The sequence below is a fragment of the Bos javanicus genome, chromosome 18, assembly GCF_032452875.1.
Source record: "Bos javanicus breed banteng chromosome 18, ARS-OSU_banteng_1.0, whole genome shotgun sequence".
Taxonomy (NCBI): domain Eukaryota; kingdom Metazoa; phylum Chordata; class Mammalia; order Artiodactyla; family Bovidae; genus Bos; species Bos javanicus.
Genome location: NC_083885.1, coordinates 49,008,026 through 49,032,725, shown reverse-complemented (window position 1 = coordinate 49,032,725; position 24,700 = coordinate 49,008,026). Strand labels below are relative to the sequence as shown.

Genomic DNA, 24,700 nt, shown 5'->3' with positions numbered 1-24,700 from the left:
ACACAAGGGTGCGCCAGAGGGGCTCCAAAAATGCCAGGCCCCAGAACTACTCAATTGTGAAAGAGATGAAAAAAGCCCGAAGATTCACTTTCCCCGATAGTAAGGCCTGGGGTACAACCACAGTAATCACGACAGTGGGGAAAAACACAGAGGTCAGTGAATGGAATAGAGAATCCAGACAAAGACCCAAACAAATACACCCAGCTGGGTTTTAAAACACTGATTTTTTTTTTCACTGTGGTAAAATACACCTTGTCTGTTCTTCAGTTGCTACGTTGTGTCTGACTCTTTGTGACCCCATGGACTACAGCACGCCAGGCTTTCCTGCCCTTCACTACTCCCCAGAGCTTGCTCAAACTCATGTCCGTTGACTTGGTGATGCCATCCAACCAGCTCATCCTCTGTCACTCCCCTTTCCTCCTGCCTTCAATCTTTTCCAGCATGACCATCTTTTCCGATGAGTGGCTCTTCGAATCAGGTGGCCAAAGTATTGGAGCTTCAGCTTCAGCATCAGTCCTTCCAAAGAATATTCAGGACTGATTACCTTTAGGATGGACTGGTTTGATCTCCTTGCAGTCCAAGGGACTCTCAAGAACCTTCTCCAGCACCACAATTTGAAAGCATCAATTCTTCAATGGTCCAACTCTCACATCTATACACGACTATTGGTTAAACAATAGCTTTGACTATATGGACCTTTCTTTCCAAGGAGCAAACGTCTTCTAATTTCATGGCTGCAGTCATTGTCCGCAGTGATTCTGGAGCCCAAGAAAATAAAATCTATCACTGTTTCCACTTTTCCCCATCTATTTGCCATGAAGTGATGGACCAGATGCCATGATTTTAGTTTTTTGAATGCTGAGTTTTAAGCCAGCTTTTTCACGCTCCTCTTTCACCCTTATCAAGAGGCTCTTAAGTTCCTCTTCGCTTTCTGCCATTAGAGTGGTATCATCTGCATATCTGAGCCTGTTGATATTTCTCCCAGCAATCTTGATTTCAGCTTGTGATTCATCCAGTCTGGCATTTTGCATGATGTTATATATAAGTTAAACAAGCAGGATAACAATAAACAGCCTTGTCGTACTTCTTTTTCAATTTTGAACCAGTCCATTGTTCCATGTCCAGTTCTAACTGCTGCTTCTTGACCCGCATACAGGTTTCTCAGGAGACAAGTAAGGTGGTCTGGTATTTCTATCTCTTTAAGAATTTTCCCGTTTGTTGTGATCCACACAGTCAAAGGCTTTAGCACAGTCATTGAAGCAGAAGTAGATGTTTTTCTGCAATTCCCTTGCTTTCTCTATGATCCAAGGGCTCCCTGGTGGCTTAGACAGTAAAAAATCCACCCACAATGTGGGAGACCTGGGTTGGATCCCTGGGTTGGGAAGATCCCATGGAGGAGGGCATGGCAACCCACTCCAGTATTCTTGCCTGAAGAATCCCCATGGACAGAGGAGCCTGGCGGGCTACAGTCCTTGGGGTCACAAAGAGTTGGACATGACTGAGCGACTAAGCACATACATACTTTATGATCCAATGGATGTTGGCAATTTGATTTCTGGTTCCTCTGCCTTTTCTAAACCCAGCTCACACATCTGGAATTTCTCAGTTCACACACTGCTGAAGCCTAGCTTGAAGGATTTTGAGCACTACCTTGCTAGCATGTGAAATGAGCACAATTGTATGGTAGTTGAAACATTCTTTGGCATTGCCCCTCCTTGGGACTGGACTGAAAACTGACCTTTTCCAATCTTGTGGCCACCACTGAGTTTTCCAAATTTGCTGACATATTGAGTGCAGCACTTTAACAGCATCATCTTTCAGGATTTGAAATAGCTCAGCTGGAATTCCATAACCTCCACTAGCTTTGTTTGTAGTAGTACTTACTATAAGGTCCACCTGACTTCACACTTCTAGGATGTCTGGCTCTGGTAAGTGACTATCATGGTTATCCAGGTCATTAAGATCTTTTTTGTACAGTTCTTCTGTGTATTCTTGCCACCTCTTCTTAATATCTTCTGCTTCTGTTAGGTCCATACTGTTTCTGTCCTTTATTGTGCCCATCTTTCCCAGAAATGCTCCCTTGGTATCTCTAATTTTTTTTAAGAGATCTCTAGTTTTTCCCATTGTATTGTTTTCCTCTATTTCTTTGCACTGATCACTGAGAAGGCTTTCTTATCTCTCCTTGCTGTTCTCTGGAACTCTGCATTCAGGTGGGTATGCTGCTAAGTCGCTTCAGTCGTGTCCGACTCTGTGCGACCCCATAGACGGCAGCCCACCAGGCTCCCCTGTCCCTGGGATTCTCTAGGCAAGAACACTGGAGTGGGTTGCCATTTCCTTCTGCAATGCATTAAAGTGAAAAGTGAAAGTGAAGTCGTTCAGTCATGTCTGACTCTTCGAGACCCCATGGACTGCAGCCTACCAGGCTCTGCCGTCCATGGGATTTTCCAGGCAAGAGTGCTGGAGTGGGGTGCCATTGCCTTCTCCTCAGGTGGGTATATCTTTCCCTTTCTCCTTTGCTTTTAGCTTCTCTTCTTTTTTCAGCTATCTGTAAGGCCTCCCCAGACAACCACTTTGCCTTCTTGCATTTCTTTTTCCTGGGGATGGTTTTGGTTACTGCTGCCTATACAGTATACATAACGACTTCCCTGGTGGCTCAGATGGTAAAGAATCTGCCTGCAATGCAGGAGACCCAGGTTTGATCCCTGGGTCAGGAAGATCCCCTGGAGAAGAAAATGGCTACCCACTCCACTATTCTTGCCCGGAGAATACCATGGACAGAGGAGCCTGGCTGGCTACAGTCCTTAGGGTCACAAAGAGTCAGACATGATGGGGTTACTATTATACGTCTATCTATGATTTTAACCAACCTTAATCCTAGAGTGTGAACCACAGTGGCACTGAACACATTTACAATGCTGTACAACCACCACCGTGACTCATGCTCCAAACGTTCTCATCATCCCCAGCAAAGACCCTGTGCCCATGGACGCCAGCTCCCCACTCCCTCCTTCCCCCCAGCCCCTGGCAACCCCCATTCAACTTTCCTTCTCTATGAATCCGCCTGTTCTATGCGGAATATGTAAGTGGACTCTTACAATATCTTTCCTACATGTGGCTTATTTCACTAAGCATGATGCTTCAAGGTCCATCCATTGTGTAGTATGCATGTAAACCCCATTCCTTTTTATGGCTCAATAATATTCCATTGCATGTATACACCAAATTTCGTTTACCCATTCATCTGCTGGACGCCTGGGTTGTTTCCACTTTTAAGCTATTGTGAATAAAGCAACTATGAACATTAAAGTGTACAAATATCTGTTCAAGTCTCTGCTTTCAATTTTTTGGATATGTATCTAGGAGTCAAATTGCTGGGTCATATGGTAGTTCTATATTTAACCTTTTGAGAAAAGACCAAACTGTTTCCCACAGCAGCTGCACCATTTCACATCTCCAATAGCAATCCACGAGGGCTCCAATTTCTCTATCTCCTCACCAACACGTTAGTTTTCTTTCTTTTTTTTTTTTTTTAAGATAATAGCCATCCTGGTAGGTGCGAAGCTATATCTCATTATTGTAATTTATTTTTGACAAAGAACTATAAGCAATTCAATGGAGGAAAGACAGAATTTTCAACAAACAGTACTGGAACAAAGGGACATCCATATGCTAAAAAAATGAACCTTTATCTGAACTTCACACTTACACAAACCTTAACAAAACTTTTAGAAAACAAACCAACATATCTTCAAGATCTAGGGCTAAGCACAGACTTCTTAGACTGGATACCAAAAGCATGACCCATAAAAGGAAAAATTATTAAAATAGACCTCATCAAAATTAAAAACTTCTGGACAATTTCCCCGGTGGTCCAGTGGTTAAGGATCTGCCTTCCAGTGAAGGGGACATGGGTTTGATCCCTGGTTGGGGAACTAAGATCCTATATGCTGTGGGGCAACTAAGCCCAAGCACCACAACTAGAGGCCACACGTTGCAACTACGGAGCCTCGCACACCAGAGCCTATGCTTTACAATGAGAAGCCTGCAAGGAGAAAAGCCCCAATCTAAGGCCATACCACCCTGAACGCACCCGATCTCGTCTGGTCTCAGAAGCTAAGCAGGGTCGGGCCTGGTTAGTACTGGGATGGGAGAAGCCCCTGTGTCCCATACTAGAGAAAAGCCTATGTGCTTCAACGAAGACCCAGAGCAGCCAAAATTAAAATAATAATAATAACAAAAAAATTTTTTTTTTAATTAAGAACTTCTGGTCTGCAAAAGTCCATGTAAAGAATATAAAAAAGTAACAGATTGGGGGAAAATATTTGCAAACCACATACCTGACAAAGGACTAATATTTCGAAGACATAAAGGATTCTCAACGCTCAACAGTAAAAAACCCAAACAATCCAATTAGCAAATGGGCAGAAGACATGAAGATGATTCACCAGAGAGGATACACAGATGGCAGATAGGCTCATGAAAGGATGTCTGACAGCATTAGCCATTAGAGAAATACAAATTAAAGCCACAGAGAATTATCATTACATGCTCATTAGAATAGCTAAAATAAAGAATAGTGACCCACCAAATGCGGGCCAGGACGAAGAGAAATTGAGCACTCATTCGCTGCTGGTGGGGATGTAAAGTTGTACAGCCATCATGAAAAAGAGTTTGGCAGTTTCTTTAAACACGCATCCACCTACATACCAGCAGCTGCACTTCTGGGTATTTGTCCCAGAAAAAATGAAAATTTACATTCACACAAAAACCTGTACAAGATTGTCAACAGCAGCTTCATTTCTAATTGTCAAAAACTGGAAACACCCCAGATGTCCCTCAGTGGGTGAATGGTTCAATAAACTATGGCACATCCACTACTCAGCAAAAAAAAGGAACCAACTATTGACACAGCCAACAACCTGGATGAATCTCCAGAGAACTATGCTGAGTGAAAAAAACGCCAACACCCAAAGGTTATGTACAGTACAATCTCATTTACGTAACACTGTTGAAATGACAGAATTATAAAAATGGGGAACAAATAGATGAATGGCTGCCTGGAATGAGGGACAGAGCAGGGACAGGATGTGGCTGTAAAAAGGGCATGGGGGATCCTTGTGATGGAGTGTTCTCCATCCTGACTGTATCTATGACAACATACTGGTTGTGATCTTGTACTGATTCTAATTTTGCAAAATGTTACTATTGGAGGGAGCTGGCTAAAGGGTAGAGGGGCTCTCCCTGTGTTATTTTTCACACCTCCAGATTAAAGCACAATGATCTCAAAATGAAAAGCTTCATGAAAAACTACTAGTATTGTCGTTCAGTCTCCAAATCATGTCTGACTCTGCGACACCATGGACTGCAGCATGCCAGGCTTCCCTGTCCTTCATCATTTCCCGGAGTTTGCTCAAACCCATGTCCACTGAGTCGGTGATGCCATCCAACCATCTTATGGTCCGTCACCCCCTTCTCTTGCCCTCAGTCTTTCCCAGCATCAGGGTCTTTTCCAATACATTGGCTCTTCACATCAGCTGGCCAAGGTACTGGAGCTCCAGCTTCAGCATTCAATCCTTCCAATGAATATTTAGGGTTGATTTCCTTTAGGATTGACTGGTTTGATCTCCTTGCTGTCCAAGGGACTCTCAAGAAGTCTTTGCAGCACAGTTTGAAAGCATCAATTTTTCGGCGCTCAGCCTTCTTTATGGTCCAACTCTCACATCCATACATGACTACTAATAATTTATTAAAAATGCCAGGCCCTTTCCCACCTTAGAACATGCTATTCATTTTCCTTGGAACACACAGGCTTCCACACACTGACTGCTCGTACAGCCCTCAGCTCCGATGTCTCCTCCTCCAGGAAGCCTCCCCTGATTTCCCAGGCTGGAGCCAGGGCTTGTCTCAGTCCTCAGGGCTTCCCCCACCAAAGCCATGACACGGGGGCCTGTGCTTTCCTCAAGGTCACTCTGGGGCTGTCACTGCCTGGTGCCATGTCTGTTTCTATCACTAGACATGAGGGCAGGGTCTTGGTGGGGAGACAGGTCAGAGGAGGAGCGCAGTGATTATCTACAAAGTGCAAGAGTGAGTGGTACTGACAACATTACTGACAGCTGCTGCTGCTGCTAAGTCGCTTCAATCGTGTCTGACTCTGTGCGACCCCACAGACGGCAGCCCACCAGGCTCCCCCGTCCCTGGGATTCTTCAGGCAAGTGTACTGGAGTGGGTTGCCATTTCCTTCTCCAATGCATGAAAGTGAAAAGTGAAAGTGAAGTTGCTCAGTCATGTCTGACTCTTCGCGACCCCATGGACTGCAGCCTACCAGGCTCCTACGCCCATGGGATTTTCCAGGCAAGAGTACTGGAGTGGGGTGCCATTGCCTTCTCCTAACACTTGTTACAGAGATTTCTATGTGCTAGATCTGTTTTGAGAGCTTTGCATGGATAAAATAATCTGTATAACAATCCCATTTTACAAATGGGGAAACTGAGGCCGCCGGGGGTGGTGGTGGAGGAGGGATGAGGGAGGAGCTACAAGCTCAAGGTCATCCAGCTAGCAGGTCACAGAGCTGGGAAGCAAACCCACGCCTTTGGATCAGGGCTTTTGATAGGATCACTAACCACAAGGTTTCTCCAGGAAAGGCTGGATGAGACCAGCTGAAGGGGGAAGCCAAGGGGCAGGGGGGCAGGGGAAGAGACCCTGTTGCCTCCTCCCTAGTCCCCAGTCCATTCCCACGTAGAGTCGGGGGGGCCTCACCCTCCTCCATGGAAGGTCCCTTCTGTGGAACTGACACACCCAGAATGGTACCAGAACCACCTTCCCACCTAACAGGCATCCGGGAAGGCCTCTTCCATGTCAAGGGCCTCTAACTGAATCCCATTTATCAACCTGGGAAGCCGGCAGTGCCCTCCACGGAGAGGAGTGCCCACCTTCACTGGACGTGTGCCTGCATGTGTGCCAAGTTTCTTCAGTCGTGTCCCACTCTTTTGTGACCCCATGAACGGCAGCCCACCAGGCTTCTCTGCCCATGGGATTCTCCAGGCAGGAACACTGGAGTGAGTTGCCATGCCCTCCTCCAGGGGATCTTCCCAGCCCAGGGATCGAACCTGCATTTCTTATGTCTCCTGCAGTAGTGTCAAACCATGGAGTGGGGCAGGGGAAGGGGGAGGGTGGGGAGGAGGGAGGGTGGCGAGCCGAGAGGAGCCCCCAGGCGCCCTCCTGAGGCTCCCCCAGGGCAGGGCTGCTTTCATCTGGCTGTGGGGAGGGGCTTCCCTCTGACACGTGCTGGGGAGCATTCCTACTGGCAGGCGACTTCATCGCTCCACTAGAGAAGTCTCCAGAGCACAATACTGAGAGCAAGCTGCAGATGAGCAGGGAACCATTTACCTCCAGTTTTCAAACCTGCAGCACAATACGATATGGGATACTGTTTAGGGAGGCAACAAGGAATCACAGTGAGGCCGGGGTACCTGCGGGAGGGACCCCGGGGACTCTAACCACAGCAAGTGTGTTTCCTCTCTCAGTTGGGCAACAGGCCCAGGGGAGGCCATCAGGTGGCTCTCTGATCTCTTTCACACACAGTCTCTTTCGCTCTCTTTCTGTCCATCTGTCTCTAACACACACACACTCTCTTTCTCTCCACCGCCCCCCCAAGACTGGAACTGGTCCTGTGATCAGAGCAGCGGCTCTCCTGGGTCCCTTGCAACTCTTGGGAATTTGCTGTGTGACTCAGGGAGCTCACACTGGGGCTCTGTGGCAACCCAGAGGGGTGGGATGGGGAGGGAGGTTCAAGAGGGAAGGGACATATGTGTACCTATGGCTGAGTCATGTTGATGTACGGCAGAAACCAGGGCTTTTCCCTGGTGGCTCAGATGGTCAAGAATCCACCTACAATGCAGGAGACCCCGGTTCCCTGGGTCAGGAAGATCCCCCTGGAGAGGGGAATGGCAACCCACTCCAGTATTCCTGCCTGGAGAATGAACAGAGGAGCCTGGCGGGCTACAGTCCACGGGGTTGCAAAGAGTCGGACATGACTGAGCAACTAACACACAGACACACATAGCAGAAACCAACACAATATTGTAAAGCAATTATTCTTCAATTAAAAAACCAGAAAGAACCAGGATGCCATGGCAGGTCTGACCCAGGCCGGAGTCCACTCGCTTAACCATGTTACACTCCCATTGGTCATGCACTGACAATTCTTGATTACACACTCAGTGTACGCCAGGCACTGTGTCAGGCACTGGGGACACAGTGAATAAGCCAGTCCCTCCTTCCCAGAGGTGACACGCTGGTGAGTGAGGGAGATAAGATAACATAAAAGTAAACAAGGAAGTACATGACCAGTGGGAGAGGGGACAGAGCACGGGTGTGTGTGGCGGACAGGGTGTCTAGGGGGGTGGGTGTCCCTGAGCAGGAGCAGGGGAAGTGAGGGGGCCATGTGGGGAACCTAGGGAAGTGCTTTCAGAGTAGAAGGAACCACAACTGCAAAGGCCTGAGGACTGAAGCCTGAGGCTGGCCCAGGAGGCCTGTGTGGCAGGAAGGGAGGGAGGGTGTGAGGGGAGGGTGGTGTGGCTGAGGTCAAGAGAGTCTACACTGAATGCAGAAGAGCCGCTCGCGGAGCCCAGACCTCCTGACCACAGCCCTCCCGGAGGTGCAGCTGCCCTCCCACCATCATGCTATGTTAAGGAGGAGGAAGCAGGCGGGGGATAGGAAAGCTCCCCAGGGGGCCCAGCTGGCCAAGGGCAGAGCTGGGGCAGGAGCCCCTAAAGATAAGCAGAGGGAGGGTGAAGAATGAGGGTGGGGGGGACGGATGGCTCTCAGCTGGGGGCCTCTGGTCCCAGAAGAGCAGGAGCCCAAAGCTTCGGTTTGTGAAGAAGGCTCACTGGAAGCCAGGGGCTCACGCACAGCCCTGTGCTCCCACACTACGGGTGTTCTGAACCTCAGACCTTCAGCTCCCCCCTGCCCCATTCTGCTGTACTGCGTACCAGCCTAACTAAGAGCAACTTAAGAATTTCCATTTTAATCCACTCACTTACAAAAAAAAAAAAAAAGAAATTACTTCAAGATAGTCACCCAGACATGAAGGCTGGCCTGAATTCCTACAGAGCACCATCTATGAAGTAGTGGAACCCGAATGCAATCGCGCCTCTAGACCTAAGGCCCAACATACAGGAAGCACAGGGACAGAGGGACCCGTGAAGTGACACCACGAGGGTGCCCGGTGAGGCCCGGGCCGTGGGAAGCTCCAGAGGACAGAGGATCAGGGGTTTCAACAGATCAATGACCCGATCAGCGGGCACAGGAAAGAGCCTACAGACGACAGAAGACGTCAGGGGCCTGTCGACCAAACGCAGAGCAGACCTTGTCCGGATGCCAAGTCAAACGCACACATTGGAAAAAACGACAAGACAACTGGGGAAATGTGAGGCTATTAAGAAAGTATTGGTTCTTTTTCTCCTGTGACCATGGTATCTCGTCTGTGTGGGTGTGTTTACAGACTCCTTATCTCTTATATGCAAAAAATCTGAGATATTTATGGCCACAGTATACGATGTTTAAGAACTGCCTCCAAAGAATCAGGGAGGTGGGGATGGGGTACAGATGAAAAAGCCTGGTGGTGACAGATAACTGCCGAAGCTGGGGCGGGCGTCCTGAGGAGGGCGGCAGGCCACTGTTCAGAAGACCGTGTGGGCACTCCCATCATACAGAGGTTTTAAACACTTTGCAAAAAGGAATGTGACCTAGTCAGAACAGTGAAGAATTCGTGGGTCGCTCACCTTGTGAACCTTAATTACTAAATCCAAACATGTATCCTGCCTCTAATAACTGTAACAGACGTCACGGCAGTAGTAACTATAATGACATGATGATGGCAGACCTGGGCTGAGAGTCGCTCTAAATGGGAACCAGTGCAGAGACACCGGGGGCTCAGGGCCTGGCCCCAGGTCACAGAGGAGGCTGGGGGAGCCGGGTGAGGCCAGCAGGGAAGCTGGATGCCCAGTCCTTGCCCAGAGGGGATGAGAGAGAGGAGGCCAGGAGCCCTTGCACAGCGGGGATGCACAGGGGCTTCTGGACTCTCAGCTCCCCTCATTCCCACTGAGTGAATCATAATAGCTCCTGCGATGCAACAGTCACATCTGAGCACAAACTTTTCCTGAAATTAAACTATCAGCCACTCCATGGGAGCCTGAAATGGTAACCGCAACGGATGACAACATCAGATTTGGGGGCCCACAGGATCTGGGGGGTCCACCAGCCTGGGCGCTCCTCCCTGCTCTTGGGCCCCCCACCAGCAGAGGCATGCATGCCCTGCCCCTCACCCCCTCCCCCTCCAGGTGCCAGGAACAGCCAGGAGTGGCTGGCGTGTGGGGGACCAGCACCCGGACTCATCCTGGGTCTGCAGAAACCATCTCCCTTGTGTGGCTTCGGCAGGATCCTGCCTGCAAGCAGGGAAGCCTCTGCAGGGTAGTGGGGGGGAGTAGAAACTGAGGGAGAGGAGAGGAGAGACAAGAGGCAGCGACTCGGGAAGAGAAAGACAGGAGGCGGGAGGGGACAGTCGGCTGCCCAGACAGGGGCTGGCGGGCCCAGGGATGAAGAGGCCCTGACGCCTCCTCCGGGCCTCAGCTCCCTCGTCAGTAACGTGGGAATAATAGTCACATCTTCCTGTAGTGAGGCTGTGGGGGTGACAGGGCTGACACGACTTAATCACGCCATGTCAGAAGCCTAGAAAAGTGTCCAAACATTGCGAAAGCTAATACGTGATTTCTACCATTTCTGTAAGCCAGTGGCTCTCATCTCGGTTCAGAAGCACACTACAGTCGCTCAGGGAGCTTAAAAAAAAACACCAAATAACACAAAACCCAATGCTCAGGCCCCACAGCCAGAGATTCAGATTCAAGTGGCCTGACCTTTTGTTGTTTAGTCGCTCAGTGGCGTCCGACTCTTTGCAACCCCATGGACTGCAGCGCGCCAGGCTTCCCTGTCCTTCACCATCTCCGGGAGTTGGCTCAGACTCATGTCCGTTGAGTCGGTGATGTACACCTGTGCCAGGTAACCCTAAGGAGCATGGGATGGGGGCGGGGGGGAGCCTGGACACAGAGTCCCAGGACTGAGTCCTCAGGGGGTGGTAGAAGTGAGACAGACTGATGGGGGGCAGGGTAGGGGGCGGAAAGGAAAAGGGGAGGGAAGGGCAGGGTACGCCGCCCAGGAGGCCCCTCTCTGCCTGCCCACCGGAGTCTGGGGCCGGCTGAGGAATGCGAGGAATGAAGCCAGGCCTGGCACGGCCATCCCCAGGTCCCCTCCCCCTTCGCAAACTGCCAAGAGCCCATCCTTGGCCAGGTCACTGGCCAGGCTGTCAACCGCCCCCTGCTCCCCCAAGGCCTTGGCAACCACTCAGTCCTCCGGGCCTGAAGCCCACTCCCAGCCCTCTCCTCGGGGTGCCCGTCCTGAGCCCCTTTCTCCTCTTGGGTCCCCCGTGACCCCAGTGCTGGACCACAGGGCGCAGCCCAGGCGTGGAGCCCTTATCGGTGGTGGGGTGAGTGATGCTGACAGCGGCATGTGGCGGGCAGAGTTTATCACCCGCTCTGGAGGCAGGAGTGGCCTGAGAAGGCTGCCCAGAGGTGGTGACCTTTAGCCCGAGCCCGAGAGAATAACCGAGGTGAGAGCAGGAAACAAAGACCCACGAGGCTGGAGCGCGGGAGGCAAGCGGAGGGCCAGCCCAGCAGAGAGGGCCATGGAAGGGTCAGAGCCGGGAAGGGATGCACGCAGATCGCAACCACAGGCACCAGCTGCCCCGCACCTGGGCCCCTCGCAGGGCTGGAGAACCGCGGCGGGCCTCGGGGGGTCCTCAGGTGTCCCCACATCCCACCACCACCCCGGGGGGAGCGGCCCAGCCCTGGCTCCCTCTGGCCACTCTGTGAGGAGACCCCAGTGAGCTGCTTCCTGCATCCCTGAGCCTGTTTCCTGATAATTAAACCGTAAGCTGATTAGTCAAGGAAAACCTTTAATTAGCCCTTGAAATCATTCAGGAAAATTACAACCTCCTCTCCGGGCAACCTGCCCGCCCTCTGCCAGGGCCCAGGGGCGGTGCCTGGGAGGAAGCAGAGCACGGGGAAGCCAGGCTCCTGCCTCTGCTCTGAGGGCCTCACCCAGCCGGGCCGAGGCCAGGGAGCAAGGCACCGCGCGGGAGAGGTGGCCACGGGCTCCCCTCTGCCACGTCACCAAGTGCCCGGAATAAACCCAGCAAGAGGTGGGCAAGGCCCGGCTGGAGAAGTGTGACCCTCTGCTGAGAGACATCAGAGGAGACCTAAACAAATCGAGAGACAGACCACGTTCATGGACTGGGAGACTCAATGTCATGTCTGCTTTTGGGGCACGAGGCTTGTCTCATATCTAAGTGGCGTTACAAAAAGTCAACTGGCCGAGACACTTGGGAAGAAGGACGCGTGCGTGGGAGGGCTTGCTCTCCACGCCATCAAGACTTATTATCAACTACTGGGACTGCCCTGGTGGTCCAGTAGCTAGGACTCCGCTCTCCCAATGCAGGGAACCCAGGTTCCATCCCTGGTCAGGGACCTGGATCCCACATGCTGCAACTGAAGATCCTGCCTGCTGCCACAGAGACTGAAGATCTCTTGCGCCACAAGTAAGACCCGGCATGGCCATTTAAATGAAAATATTAAGAAAAAAGACAACGATATGAATTAGGATAGCGGGGTACTGATGCAGGAATAGGCAAACTTGAGCACAACAAAGAATGAGAGCACCCAGAAACAGACCCACTTACAGAGACTTGACTTTATGGCCCAGGTGCAGAGGAGAAACTACGGCTGTTGTCATAACGGTATACGGATGACTGGGGAGCCACGTGGAAAATGTGAAGCTGGGTGACTACCTCACACCACACACTTGCGTGCACGCGCGCACACACACACATTCCAGAACAAAGAGCGGCTACATGTGAAAAGTAGAACTATAAAACTATAAAGGAAGTAGATGATAAATCTGGCTACAGTAAAATTAAAAGCTTCATCAAAAGACACAATTTAAAGAAACTGAAAAGACAGGGCACCAAATGAGAGAATGTAAGGAGGACCATCTTAGAAACACAGGTTCTGGTCCAGACTCTTAAGACTTAACTCACAGAAATTCAAAATGAAAATGCAGACAGCCTGGAGGAGAAAGAGGCAAGTGGCTGGAATGGGCCCTTCACAGGGGGCGCTCCCGATGTGCACTCCAGATGTTCACAGAGCAAGCAAGGCTGCTCTGGCCCCGGGAGGAGACGCCACCACGCCAGCTCGGCACCAGTGGGCAGGAAGGGCCCAGCACTCACCACTGGCGCTGCCCTCGCTTCCTCATCTCTGAAATGGGTCGAATCCTTCCGGGAAGGACTGAGCAGAAGCAGCGTGGGAGTTCTGTACAGGCACTGGGCCTGGCACGTGCAAGCCCTCAATTAGTTCTCTCTATTAATCCGCCTCAGGAATAAGGACTCCCCAGGCTCAAGGTCATTTGAGGCCTCCTCCTGCCTCGGAGCTGGAGCTGGGATGTGTCAGGGGTGTGGCCAGAAGGCTGAGAGTCCAAGAGACAGGCTCCAACTGGGTAGCAACTGGGTTCGTTTATCAGTACAGTGTCCCTGGAGGCCACAAAGGGCCAGGCACTCCTGAGTATTTGTTGGAAAAAAGATAATAAACCAATCACATTCCTAGTTCTCTGCCAGGCCCGAGGATAAGTGTGTTAGGAGCAGAACCTCAGATACGTCCTGGGACACCCAGAGGAGCCTCGGTTCTAGAGAGGAAGAAACTGGGACACGGAGAGGCCCAAGTGGCTGTCAAGATTCAATTCCAGAGTAGACAGGACAGTCTTCTTTCAGTTCCTCAAAGGTGCCCTGCGCTCTCCTGCCTAGGACATCTGTACAGGCAGCTCTCTCAGCCTCGAACCCATGACCCTCTACCTCCCCGAGTTTACCCTTCAAGTGGCAATTCCTCCTCAGGAAAGCCTGCTCTGTAATCCTCACCTGAGGGGAACTACCCTTCCTCCCCACTGGCCCAACATACACCCTGGCAAAGATGTACTCCACTTGTTACAACCTCTCATTCATTCATTCAGCCCACCAGGGCTTGACTAGGGAAAGTCAAGCCCTGAGGATACAGCAAGGGACACAGTAAGCCGCCTACCTGCCCCCGCCCCGTACCCCCGCCACGAAGCTAAGTTGTGGGGGTGGGTGGGTGAGGAGGACACCAACCAACACACCGGGTCACACTGGAACAGTAATGACGGTGAGCGGACCAGGGAAGCCAAGCAGGCGAAGGTGGGGAGAGAGTGACATCGCTCCTGTAGACCTAGGAGGGGGCGCTGAACAAAGAGCCTGAGGCAGGACTCGGCCCGGAATGTTCCAGGGACAGGGCAGCAGCAGATGAGTGAAGGCAAGCAGGGAAGCTGGGCCAGAATCTTCTGGGACCTTGAAGGCTGTTCCTCAAAAGAGATGAAGCCAGGGAAGGGGTCCCCCGCAGGACAGGGACGGGATCTGACCCGGGCCCCCTCCGGCTGGGCGTGCAGACCAACTGTGGGGCAGTTGGCGGGCTGGGGGCTGTCCCCACGGTCGAGGCTGGAGTTGAGGGTGGCTGGAACTAGGGGGTGACAACAAAGAGTGGGAGGCCCCAGGTTCTAATCTGAAGGTAGAAGAGCAGGCTTTCTGGACATCCTGGATGTGGAGGAAGAGGCCAAGAGGAGTCAGGATGACATCAGACCCCCAGCCCGACCTTGAGGGCGGATGGGGCACCCGTGAACGAGGCAGGGCCGCTGGGAGAAGATGGGGCCCGGAGCCTGGTCTATTTTCCGTGTCTCCGCGTCACTCTTGGGCCATATAGAGTCCCCTGCCAGACCGAGCGCAGTGAGGGAGCCTGCTGTGTTCACCGTGGGTCTCAAGAGCCCAGAGGCGAGCATAAGAGGTGGGATGGGTAAGAGCCAGCATGGACGGGAACCCCAGGGAGGAGAAAAGCACAAGAGGACTCATCTTGGTGATAAGCTTCTGCAGGAGATGAGAATATAAAATGTTCCAAGGTCAATTACAGAATCTGACAGGCCTCTTGTTGGGGACGGAGGCTGTGCAGCTGCCGGCAGGAGCGAGTGCGGTTACCCCTGCTCTGGACAGCTGCGTGGTGGGGTCTGCTAAAGGTGAAGAGACACACCACTCCCCACTCGAGCACTGGACCCTGGACGTGATCCCTGGGGAAGTGTGGGCACAGACATCCTGGCAGACATGTTCAAAGAGCACGTTCACACCCGGGCAGTGGGAGTGGAGAAGTAAGTCGGTTAGAACACTGCACAGCGAACAGACCACTCACACCCACGACCACAGGGATGCGCCTCACAGACCAAGGATGAGGGAGACCAGACGGGGGCATGCTGAAGGAGGGCGTTCATGCAAAGGGCCCAAGCAGCCAAGGTGGAGGCTAGGACTCGGGATGCACACCTGGTAAAACCGACAGACTGCAGGGAGCCGGTGACCCCCAGTTAGGGAGATGGTCGCTACTGAGGTTGTGGTCAACAGGGAGGCCCTGGGGTGGGGTGTTCTCAGTCTCCGCCTAGGTGTGGGGAAATGCTGCTCACCTTATAATTACCTGTTAGACTGATATGTGCACTGATGCACTTTTCTGTAGGTGAGTTAAGCTTCACAATTATTAAAGGTTGAAAAAGAGGTGGAATTATCAATATACCTAAACACACACACACACAGACACACACAGCGACCTGGGGCCAGGCTTCTGCTGAAGACGGGGAGGAGGGAGAAGGGGGCTGTGGAGGCGCTGGAGGCAGCAGAGGAGGGGTCCCTAGGGAAAAAGAAAGCACCAGAAAGAGAGCGCGTGCGCTTAGGGCTTGATGGGGGGTGGTCCTCACCTGGGGGACTGCGGGAGCCTGGCCCTCTCTTGCTGTCCTACTTCCTCCCCATTCCCAGCATTGATTGAGGAGGGGCGGGGGAGGGGAGGCGGCCCAGGCCGCTTCCCGTAGGGTGGGAGTGGCTGAAACCCGCTGGGGGAAGCCAGCCCGAAACTGCCACACAATGCCGCTTTATCAGGAGTTTCCAGGGCTGGGCTGGGGCTGGCGGAGGGGAGCAGAGGGCGGGGGAGGGAGGCTCTCTCCGTGGGGCCCCTGCTTAGCACCCCCACCTGCCAAGGTGTGCCCTCCGAGCTCCGCTGCAGCCAGCCCTGAGTGGGCGCGGGGCAGACGGGGCGAGAGGGACAGCCTCCTAATCCCCTGGCTCAGTGAGGGGGGTGGCTCAGGGAGTGCCCCGCAGTGGTTAGGAGCCCCAGGCCAAACCCCAGCCCTGCTGATTCTGTGACACCAGGCTGGTCTCCTGGGATCTCAATTTCCTCCTCTTAAAAGGGAGAGAAGAACAAGTACGGGGTTTTCCTGACAGCTTAGTTGGTAAAGAATCTGTCTGCAACCTGGGTCGGTAAGATCCACTGGAGAAGGGATAGGCTACCCACTCCAGTATTCTTGGGCTTCTCTTGTGGCTCAGCGGGTAGAGAATCTGCCTGCAATGCGGGAGACCTGGGTTGGATCCCTGGCTTGGGAAGATCCCCTGAAGAAGGGAAAGGCTACTCACTCCAGTATTCTGGCCTGGAGAATTGCATAGACTGTATAGTCCATGGGGTCAAAAAGAGTCAGACACGACTGAGTGACTTTCACTCACTTCACTCAAGAGCATGTACACCTAGGACTTCCCTGGTGGCCCAGTGGTTAAGACTCCAAGCTTCCACTGCAGGGGTGCAAGCTCGGATCCCAATCAGGGAACTTAAGATTCCATATGCCACTCAGCGCAGCCCCAACAAACAACAACAACAACAACAACAACAAAACCCTAAATATCTACATCTTGGGGTTGCTAGCAGGTTGGGATAAATTCATTTACTCAAAACACACAGAACGGTACCTGCTAATACCAATAACAAAGAGAAATCCTATGAGGACTAATGCTGGCAGCTGACGGTCTTGAACATTGACTATGCATTCCACCTGAGCAGTAGGCATCTATATCCTCAGAACAACCCCATATAGGAGGTGCCGTTATCATCCCCATTTTACAGATGAGGACACGGAGGCACAGAGAGGGAGGTTCCAGAGTCTGTGTCCTCAATCTCGACTACATCAGACACGTGAAGAGCTCCGGGTTGGAGAGGGCAGGCCTGCCTGGGTTCAAGTCCCACATCTGCCTTTCTCACATGCTGTAGGGTATCTAGCCTCTGCCTCAGTTTCTTCTTTTTAGGGAAAGCAAAATATCACACATAGACAGGAAAGGAATTCCAAATGGCTTTCAACAAAGATGCTCCCCTTTGCTCATGTTAAAATCAGAACCACAGTAAGGACCACTCGGCACCTGTCTGACTGGCCGAGGTCAAAGCATCTGATGACACCCGTCTGCAGGGTGAGCATGGGAGGAGACAGACCCTGGCGCCCCTGGACATAGCGGGTGGGAAGTGCGAATAGGCACGGGCTCTTGGCAGACCGGGACACTACTGCAGGGCTCCCGGGCACACGTCTCAGACCCCAAGCACCTCCAGGGGTGTGCACAGCTCACAGGCACGTGCAGGAAGACATCACACCATGGAACCTGCCCCAGCCGTAGAAAGTGCAAGGGAGCCGCTGACCTCCTGACACAGAACTTAAGTAGAAAGTGCAAGGGAGCCCCTGACCTCCTGACACAGAACTTAAGAGTGAAAAGTGCAAGAAGCAGGACAGAATACAAACGTGAAGAGTCAGCTCCATGTGAGCAAAACAAAAGTGGGAGAAAAGACGCGCAGGAACAAATGTCCAGGAAAGAAGAGAAACCGGAACGAGGCTGTCTCTGGGAAGGGGCCAACCACTGGGGTGGGAAAGAGACCTACAGCTGCACACTCTCTGTGCTTTGCGTGGCTTCTCAACTGCGAACAGATCATACATGCCGCTGGGGCAAAAATGGGCCTTCTTAAAATTAAAATGCAGGAAAAGAGAAATGAGGTTAATAACACCCCTTCCTCAAGGCTCCGGGCCGAGCTGCTGAGAGATGCTTATAAAGCACACATCTAGCTCTTAGCACTTGGGAGCTGGGGGCTGGCACAGTGTCCTGAGGGGCTGGGAGCAGGTGAAGAGGAGGCTGCAGCCCAGAGCGGGGCACATCCGATGAGTTTACTGTGTGCCTGGCAACATGCAAACACGTCGACATCAGTCTCCTCCAACCCTCCCAATAGCTCATTTAACAGCTGAGGAGGGCATCCCCAGTGGCTTAGCTGTAAAGAACCTGCTTGCGATGCAGGCGATGCAAGAGATGCGGGTTCCATCCCTGGGTCGGGAAGATTCTCCTGGAGAAGGAAATGGCATCCCACTCCAGTATTCTTGCCTGGAGAATCTCACGGACAGAAGAGCCTGGCGGGCTACAGTCCATGTGACCTCAAAGAGCTGGACACAACCGAAGCAACAGCAGGAGCACCATGTGAGGAAGGAGAGGCCCGCGGCGGCCCGGCCTCCCTGCAGCCCCGGGGTCCTCACTAGGGGTCGGGCTGTGGGGTGTGGGGAACCCGTGGCCCTGGCAAGGAAGCTGCCACTGCTCCGAGGACGGCAGCAGAGCACGTGGCACCCCGGGGAAGGTCAGGGTGGGACCAGAGGGCCCTGTGACGCCAGCAGCGGTGAGTGGTGGCTTCTGCTACATCTGCCGTAGCTGGCTCCCCTGGGACCTGGGAAAGCTCCCCTTCTGACCCTCCTTGCCTCCCCCTCAACCTTCCTGTGGGCCAGGGCAGCTGTGAGACAATAAGCCCCAGCCCCGGATGGGTGGCTGGGCCGGGAAGGGTCCCATTTCCCTGGTCGTGACTGGGAAGGAGACCGCTTCCTGCTGGCAGCATCTGTGGCCGCCTGGCTGGGGTGATGGGAGAAACAGCTGCTGGGGACACCCCGAGCGGCGTCTGGCCAGGAAGTCTGGCTCACTAGGAGCCAGCAGGACAAGGAGGGGTGACGAAGTGGACCAGAAGGGGAAGGAGCTGTGGGAGGTCCTGAGGGAGGCGCGGGCCCAGGGCTCAGAAACTACCCAGGCTGCCCCCTAAAGAGTTTCTGTCCAAACAGGAATCTGGGTTAAGAACAGGAAGTAGCCTGCTTCCAAATCACTGGAGGGCCACTGTGAAAACAAGCAGTGACTCTGGAGCCCGGAGGCCTGGAGTTCAAGCCCTGCCTCTGCCACCTGCCTGCTGTGTGTCCCAGGCAGGTCACACGCCTCTCTGGGTCTCATTCTCTCATCCCTAAATGGGGTTAATAACCATACCTATGAGCTTCCCAGGTGGCCAGTGGTAAAGAACCCGCCTGCCAATGCAGGGATGAAGAGACATGGGTTTGATCCCTGGGTCGGGAAGATCCCCTGGAGGAGGAAATGGCAACCCGCTCCAGCATTCTTGCCTGGGGAATTCCACGGACAGAGGAACCTGGCCAGCTACAGTCCATGGGACTGCGAGGAGGCGGGCACGACTGAGCGAATACACCCCCACACAGCCGTGCCTGCCTGTAGGCTGCTGTGAAGATCAAATGGGTTCATACAAGTAAAGGACTCGAAACCTTGGCCAGCACTCAGGACCCTTCTCCATCTCCACCAGCCTCATGCTACCCACCCTCCCCGGCACAGACTATCCCTCTCCCTCCCCCGCCTTCCCTGATCTGTTCCCCACATGGCAGCCTGAGCGATCTTTATAAAAGGGAAAGCAGATGCTGCTTAAAGCCCTGCGATGATTCTCATCACACACAGAAAGAAATCCACACTCCTTGTCTCAGCCCATCGACCCCTGCTGTATCCTATCTGCCAGACCTTCCCATGTCCTTGGTCTTGCTGCTGACTCTGCCACACTGGCTTCTTTGGTGGGACCTGAACATCCCAAGCTCCTTCGGACCTCGGGACCTTCACACTTTCTGTACCCACTACCTGCTTTGTTCTTCCCAGCTCTTCCTGCGCCTGGCTCCCTCTCATCAGTCAGATATCTCCCTTCTCCAGAAAGCCCTCGCTGGCTCCCCAGGTGGAGTGAGGAGCCGCCTCCGGGTTCCTGTAGTCCCTACCTCGTCCCAGCCCTGACCACTCTGCTTGAGCATCCCTACCCAGCCTGACCACTCTGGGCCGTCACTGTCTGGGGCCAGGTCTGTCTCCTTCACGGTCCCGTGAGCCCTGAGGACAGGGCTTTGACTGTGTTGGTCACCACGGGGATCGATGAGCAGTGTAACACACACACACACACACACGCAGTGTAAGCAGGTTCTGCTCGTCCCCTTCTGAGTGGCACTTCCTTTCTCTTTGCCTCCTTCCTGAGGAGGTTTAAGTCAGTATGTTTCCCTTGCCAAAGGCCAGCCCTGGAGACGATCCCCTAGGAGAGGTGGGTCAAAGTTTCAGCCACTGTCCTGGATACCCTGGAAAGGCAAAGCCTTTCCCAGCCTGCCTTCTCCTCTGGGTGTGGGGGTTCAACAGGTGTCAGACCCCAGCTAAGCTCATCACATGAACCGTACCCCTGTTCGCAACCAGACCAGGGAAGGGGTGCAGGTGGTATAAAATCCACCACCTCACAGCTGAGGAAACTGTTTCAGCAAAGACTGCAAGCTTGCCCGAAGCCGCATGGAGCCGAGGGAACCCTCAGGCACTGCTGGGAAACACGCTGGTAGGAATGCTGAACAGAGTAATTCGGGAAGGTCCAGCATGTCCACTGTGCGGCATACGCCCAAGAGACTCCAGCTGCAGTACACAGGGAAACACGCTCTAGAGTGTTCGTGGCAGCACTGTCTGTTACAGTCCCAATGGGAACCACCTAAACAGCCACCAAAAGATAAACGGGTAACTCTGGTGCCGCACCATCACAAAAGGAAACACACAAGGGGGAAATGAGCAACCTGCTCTAGATCTACACCCCTCCACACAGAGAAACAGCCACACTGACGCAGAGAAGCAGCAGCGGGCTGTTTCCCGTGGCGCCATTGATAACGACCTGTGAAAGAGCAGACCACCCTGGCCGGCCATTGCAACCACGCGCTGAGGCTAGCCCCGCCCCAGACAAGGGCACCCAGGCCAGAGTCTGCGAGGGGCCAGGGGGCTGGGGCAGCAGCGTTCTGGAAAGCTCTCCAAGTGACTGCAGCGTGGAGCCAGGGTTGAGAGCTATTACTCTGTCGTTTGAGAATCCCTCCGAGGGTAGTAACAGTAGGAAAATCTGCGATGGTAGGCTGGAGGCCAAATCCAGCCCCGTGGCTACCATCAGGAAGGCGGGGCAGAGAACAGGGGCCTGTAACTGTATCCACGGTCCCAGGCTGGACGCTGGAAGCGTCAGTGTTTTGCTATGTTGAAGCTCTACTCTTTCCACTAGTCTAAAATGTATCATAAGAACAAAACTGGAAAATAAGACATGACTTGCCCAATGTCCCATGGCTGTTAAGTGACCGGGAGGGAACCTGAATGTGGGTGTCCGGCACCAAATCCCTATCCAGCACCAAAGCCCCCCCTTTATCTGTGCGGAGCCCTGAGATGCCGAGCGAGCTGCCACTGTGAGGACTGGTAGGGCTCCCTGGCCACGTGCCCACCTGGTGACCTTGCCAGAGCAAGCCAGGAGGCAGGTGGAGACGGCCTGACTGCCACCTCTGAGGCCCTCCCCAGGCAGCAGTAGCCTGAAGACTAGGGCTGACACAACCCCTACCACGCGCCAGGCCTTGGGCCAAGCTCTCTGCGCTCCACATCCTCACAGCAGGTCTGAGGTAGCCACTATCATTATGCCCATTTTGCACAGGGGGAAACTGAGGCCCAGAAAAGTTAAGCGACTTGCCCACGATCACACAGCCTGTGAGTGATGGAGCTGGGTGTGAGCCAGGCATCCTTGTCCCAGCGTCCCCTCTCTGAACCACTCCCCAGTACTGCCTCAGAGCTCTACACACACAGGGCGGCCACTCACCCGCCTCTGCTCCACTGCCCGCCCCACTCCAAGCTGGGAACCCTAGGGGTCTCACTCAGGCTCCATGCTGCCCACAAGCCCCCAATTCTGCACCCCTGACCTCCACTTACGCCTTTCCTTCTGCTTGGCACACCCTTTCCCATTCCTCCTACCCATCCTTCAGAGATTGCCCAAGGGACTTTCCGAGTCTGGGGCCCTGGGTGGGGGCATTTTCCTCATCCCCGAGCATGTTTTCGCAGGCCACATCACCCTGGGCGAGATGTAGCCATGTCTCACTGGCTAGGGGTCTGGTCCCAGTCTGCTCCCACCAAGGGACACTGAGGGCCCCTGGGGGCCAGGGGCTCCCCGCTGTCCTGTCCACTGCTGCAGACCCAGCACCATGCCCAACATTCAATCGCCACCAACCCTGGGGGGATTCAGGGAAAGAACATGGGAAAATTCCTGCCTGTGATGGGCCCACCTTCTAGCAGGAGGCAGCTCAACTGTGCTCTGATAAATAAGTTAAGGACAGAGTGAAGGGCTGGCAGAGAACAACAGTGAGATAAAGAGTGTCTGGGGACAGAGTGGTCCCGGTCAAGCTGTGAGCGACTGGTGAGTGAGAGGGTACAGAGCAGAGACAGGATTCCAGGCAGAGGGAACAGGAAGGTCAAAGACCTGGAGACAGGCATGAGCCTGCAGGGCCAAAGAACAGCAAGCAGGCTAGCGTGGCTAGACCTCCTGGAGGGGTGGGGAAAGCAGCAGAACAAGAGGTGGGAGCGACTGAGGGCCATGATGAGAGGTTGCGGTTTTAAGTACAGAGAACACCCAACTTTGTACAGAGTACCACCCAAGGACACCCTCCCTAGCCAGAAGCCTGCCAGACTCACTTGGACTCTGGGCCACCCACAAACACCGCATCCCATAGGCCCAGGGGAAACTCTCCTCCCAGATCACACCCTTCCACGGAGGCCAAAGAGACAATCTATTCCTGCCCAAGGGGTGGCCCAGCCTTGCCCAGCTCCCTGCTTCCAGGAACAGACCTCCAGCTGTATACAGTGTGGCGACCAGAGGCCGGAGCTCTGGAATTATTCAGATCCAGCAGGGAATCTTCCTCCATTACTTAGCAGGAGCTCTCTGTGCCTCACTTCTCCTGGCTGTGAAGTGGGTCTATCCAGATTGTGGTATAGTAAGACTAGGCACACAGGGTGCTGAGTACAGCCTCAGCACTCATTAAGTATTAACCAACATAATGAGTATTTGAGAGTCAGTAGGGCATAGAACTCTGAGCCCAGGACTCCAGAGTTCAAATCTCAGCTGCAAAACTAACTCATTAGGCGGCCCTGGGCAAAACACTAAGCCCCTTAATAATGGCACCAAGCCCATAAGGTTGTGGTCAGGACTAAATACACGGTAAGCGTTCAGAACAGGGCCTGATACACAGTAAGCGCTTTATGAGTGTTTGTTACTCTTTTCATTATCTGGGGGAGGGGAGGTTCCTTCTCCCCCATCAGAAAGCACCTTTGACCTCTTTCTTGAGTGTCCTATCCCTCCTCTCCAGCAATATGTCTCATTTGGGTTTTAACTTTTGACCCTTGGGACCATCATCTGTGCTCTTTCTACAATTTGATCACGTTCCACCCTTGATCCCATAAAGATGCCCCCCAAGCCAAATCTCATTCATTTGCTTCACTGGCTGCTGCCTTAAATCTCCAATCCGCCACCCCCATGGCTGTGACCTCTGACCCTCATGGGCACATCCTCCCATCAAATTATTAATTTTGACCCCCCTTTTTGACATTCACCCCGTGGCCCTCCAACGAGCTCCCGCTTCAAACTTTGAATTTTGCGCCCCCCTCGCCACGCCCCCTTCATTAGTTTGACCTCTGACCTCCTCTACAACTCCCTCCCACTCAGCGTTGACCCGCGACCCCCTGGAAGCGACTCTTTCCCCCACGAGTGAACTTTGACCCCAGCGGCCCCGCCCCCTACTCGCGTAAACGCTCTCCCACCGCATTGCCCAGCGCACACCAACCCCCTGGCCAGACAGCTTATCCTACCGGCTCGGCACCGCAGTCGTTCGCGGCCTGGCCGCTCGGCCCGGAACTCGGCGCCCTCCCGCTGCCCTCAGCTCTCTGGCGCCGCCGCCGCTACGGCCACTGCCGCCGCCATGTTGAATCCCCAACGAACATCCGGGGCTTTCCCCCCTCGCCGCCCACCAGTCCCCATAGCAACGAGGCTGACCCGGCAGGGGGCAGGGCCGGCTCAGGGGCGGAGCTGGACGCCTGGCAGCGCCCTCTCCAGCCTCTGATTGGTGCATGTTGTCCAATCGGAGACCTTCGGACGGAAAATGCCAAGCCGGGATTGGAAAATTTGGAAAGGCTGGCTCCCAGCCCACTTGGATTCTTAAAGGGGAAAATGACTATTCTCTTGTAACTGCATCCCACCTTCCACCCAAAGGAATTAGGGAGTGAAAGCCAGTAGTGGGTAATAATGGCCAGAAACGGCTCTAAAGCGTGTACTACTATGTGTCAGACACCCCGCCAAGTGAAATTTCTTGCTGAATGCTCAATACAACCGTGTTGTATATTAATGCCCATTTGCAGATAAATGGCGGAGAAGGCAATGGCACCCCACTCCAGTACTCTTGCCTGGAAAATACCATGGACAGAGGAGCCTGGTGGGCTGCAGTCCATGGGGTCACTAAGAGTCGGACACAACTGAGTGACTTCACTTTCACTTTTCACTTTCATGCATTGGAGAAGGAAATGGCAACCCACTCTAGTGTT

General features: G+C 53.5%; 1 protein-coding gene across 8 annotated transcripts in view; it reads right to left on the bottom strand.

Annotated features, from left to right (window-relative positions):
• PAK4 (p21 (RAC1) activated kinase 4) overlaps positions 1-24,082 on the bottom strand; it is a 47,607-nt gene extending 23,525 nt beyond the window's left edge. For 2 of the 8 annotated variants that reach the window (XM_061388233.1, XM_061388225.1), the window contains exon 1: positions 23,972-24,062. The gene's annotated coding sequence lies outside the window, so the exon portion shown is untranslated. Of the gene's footprint in view, positions 1-10,913; positions 11,298-13,336; positions 15,816-15,900; positions 15,962-23,971 lie in introns of those variants that run through there. The other 6 variants (XM_061388223.1, XM_061388234.1, XM_061388226.1 and 3 more) reach the window with 6 other exon arrangements.
• Positions 24,083-24,700: the final 618 nt, after the last annotated feature.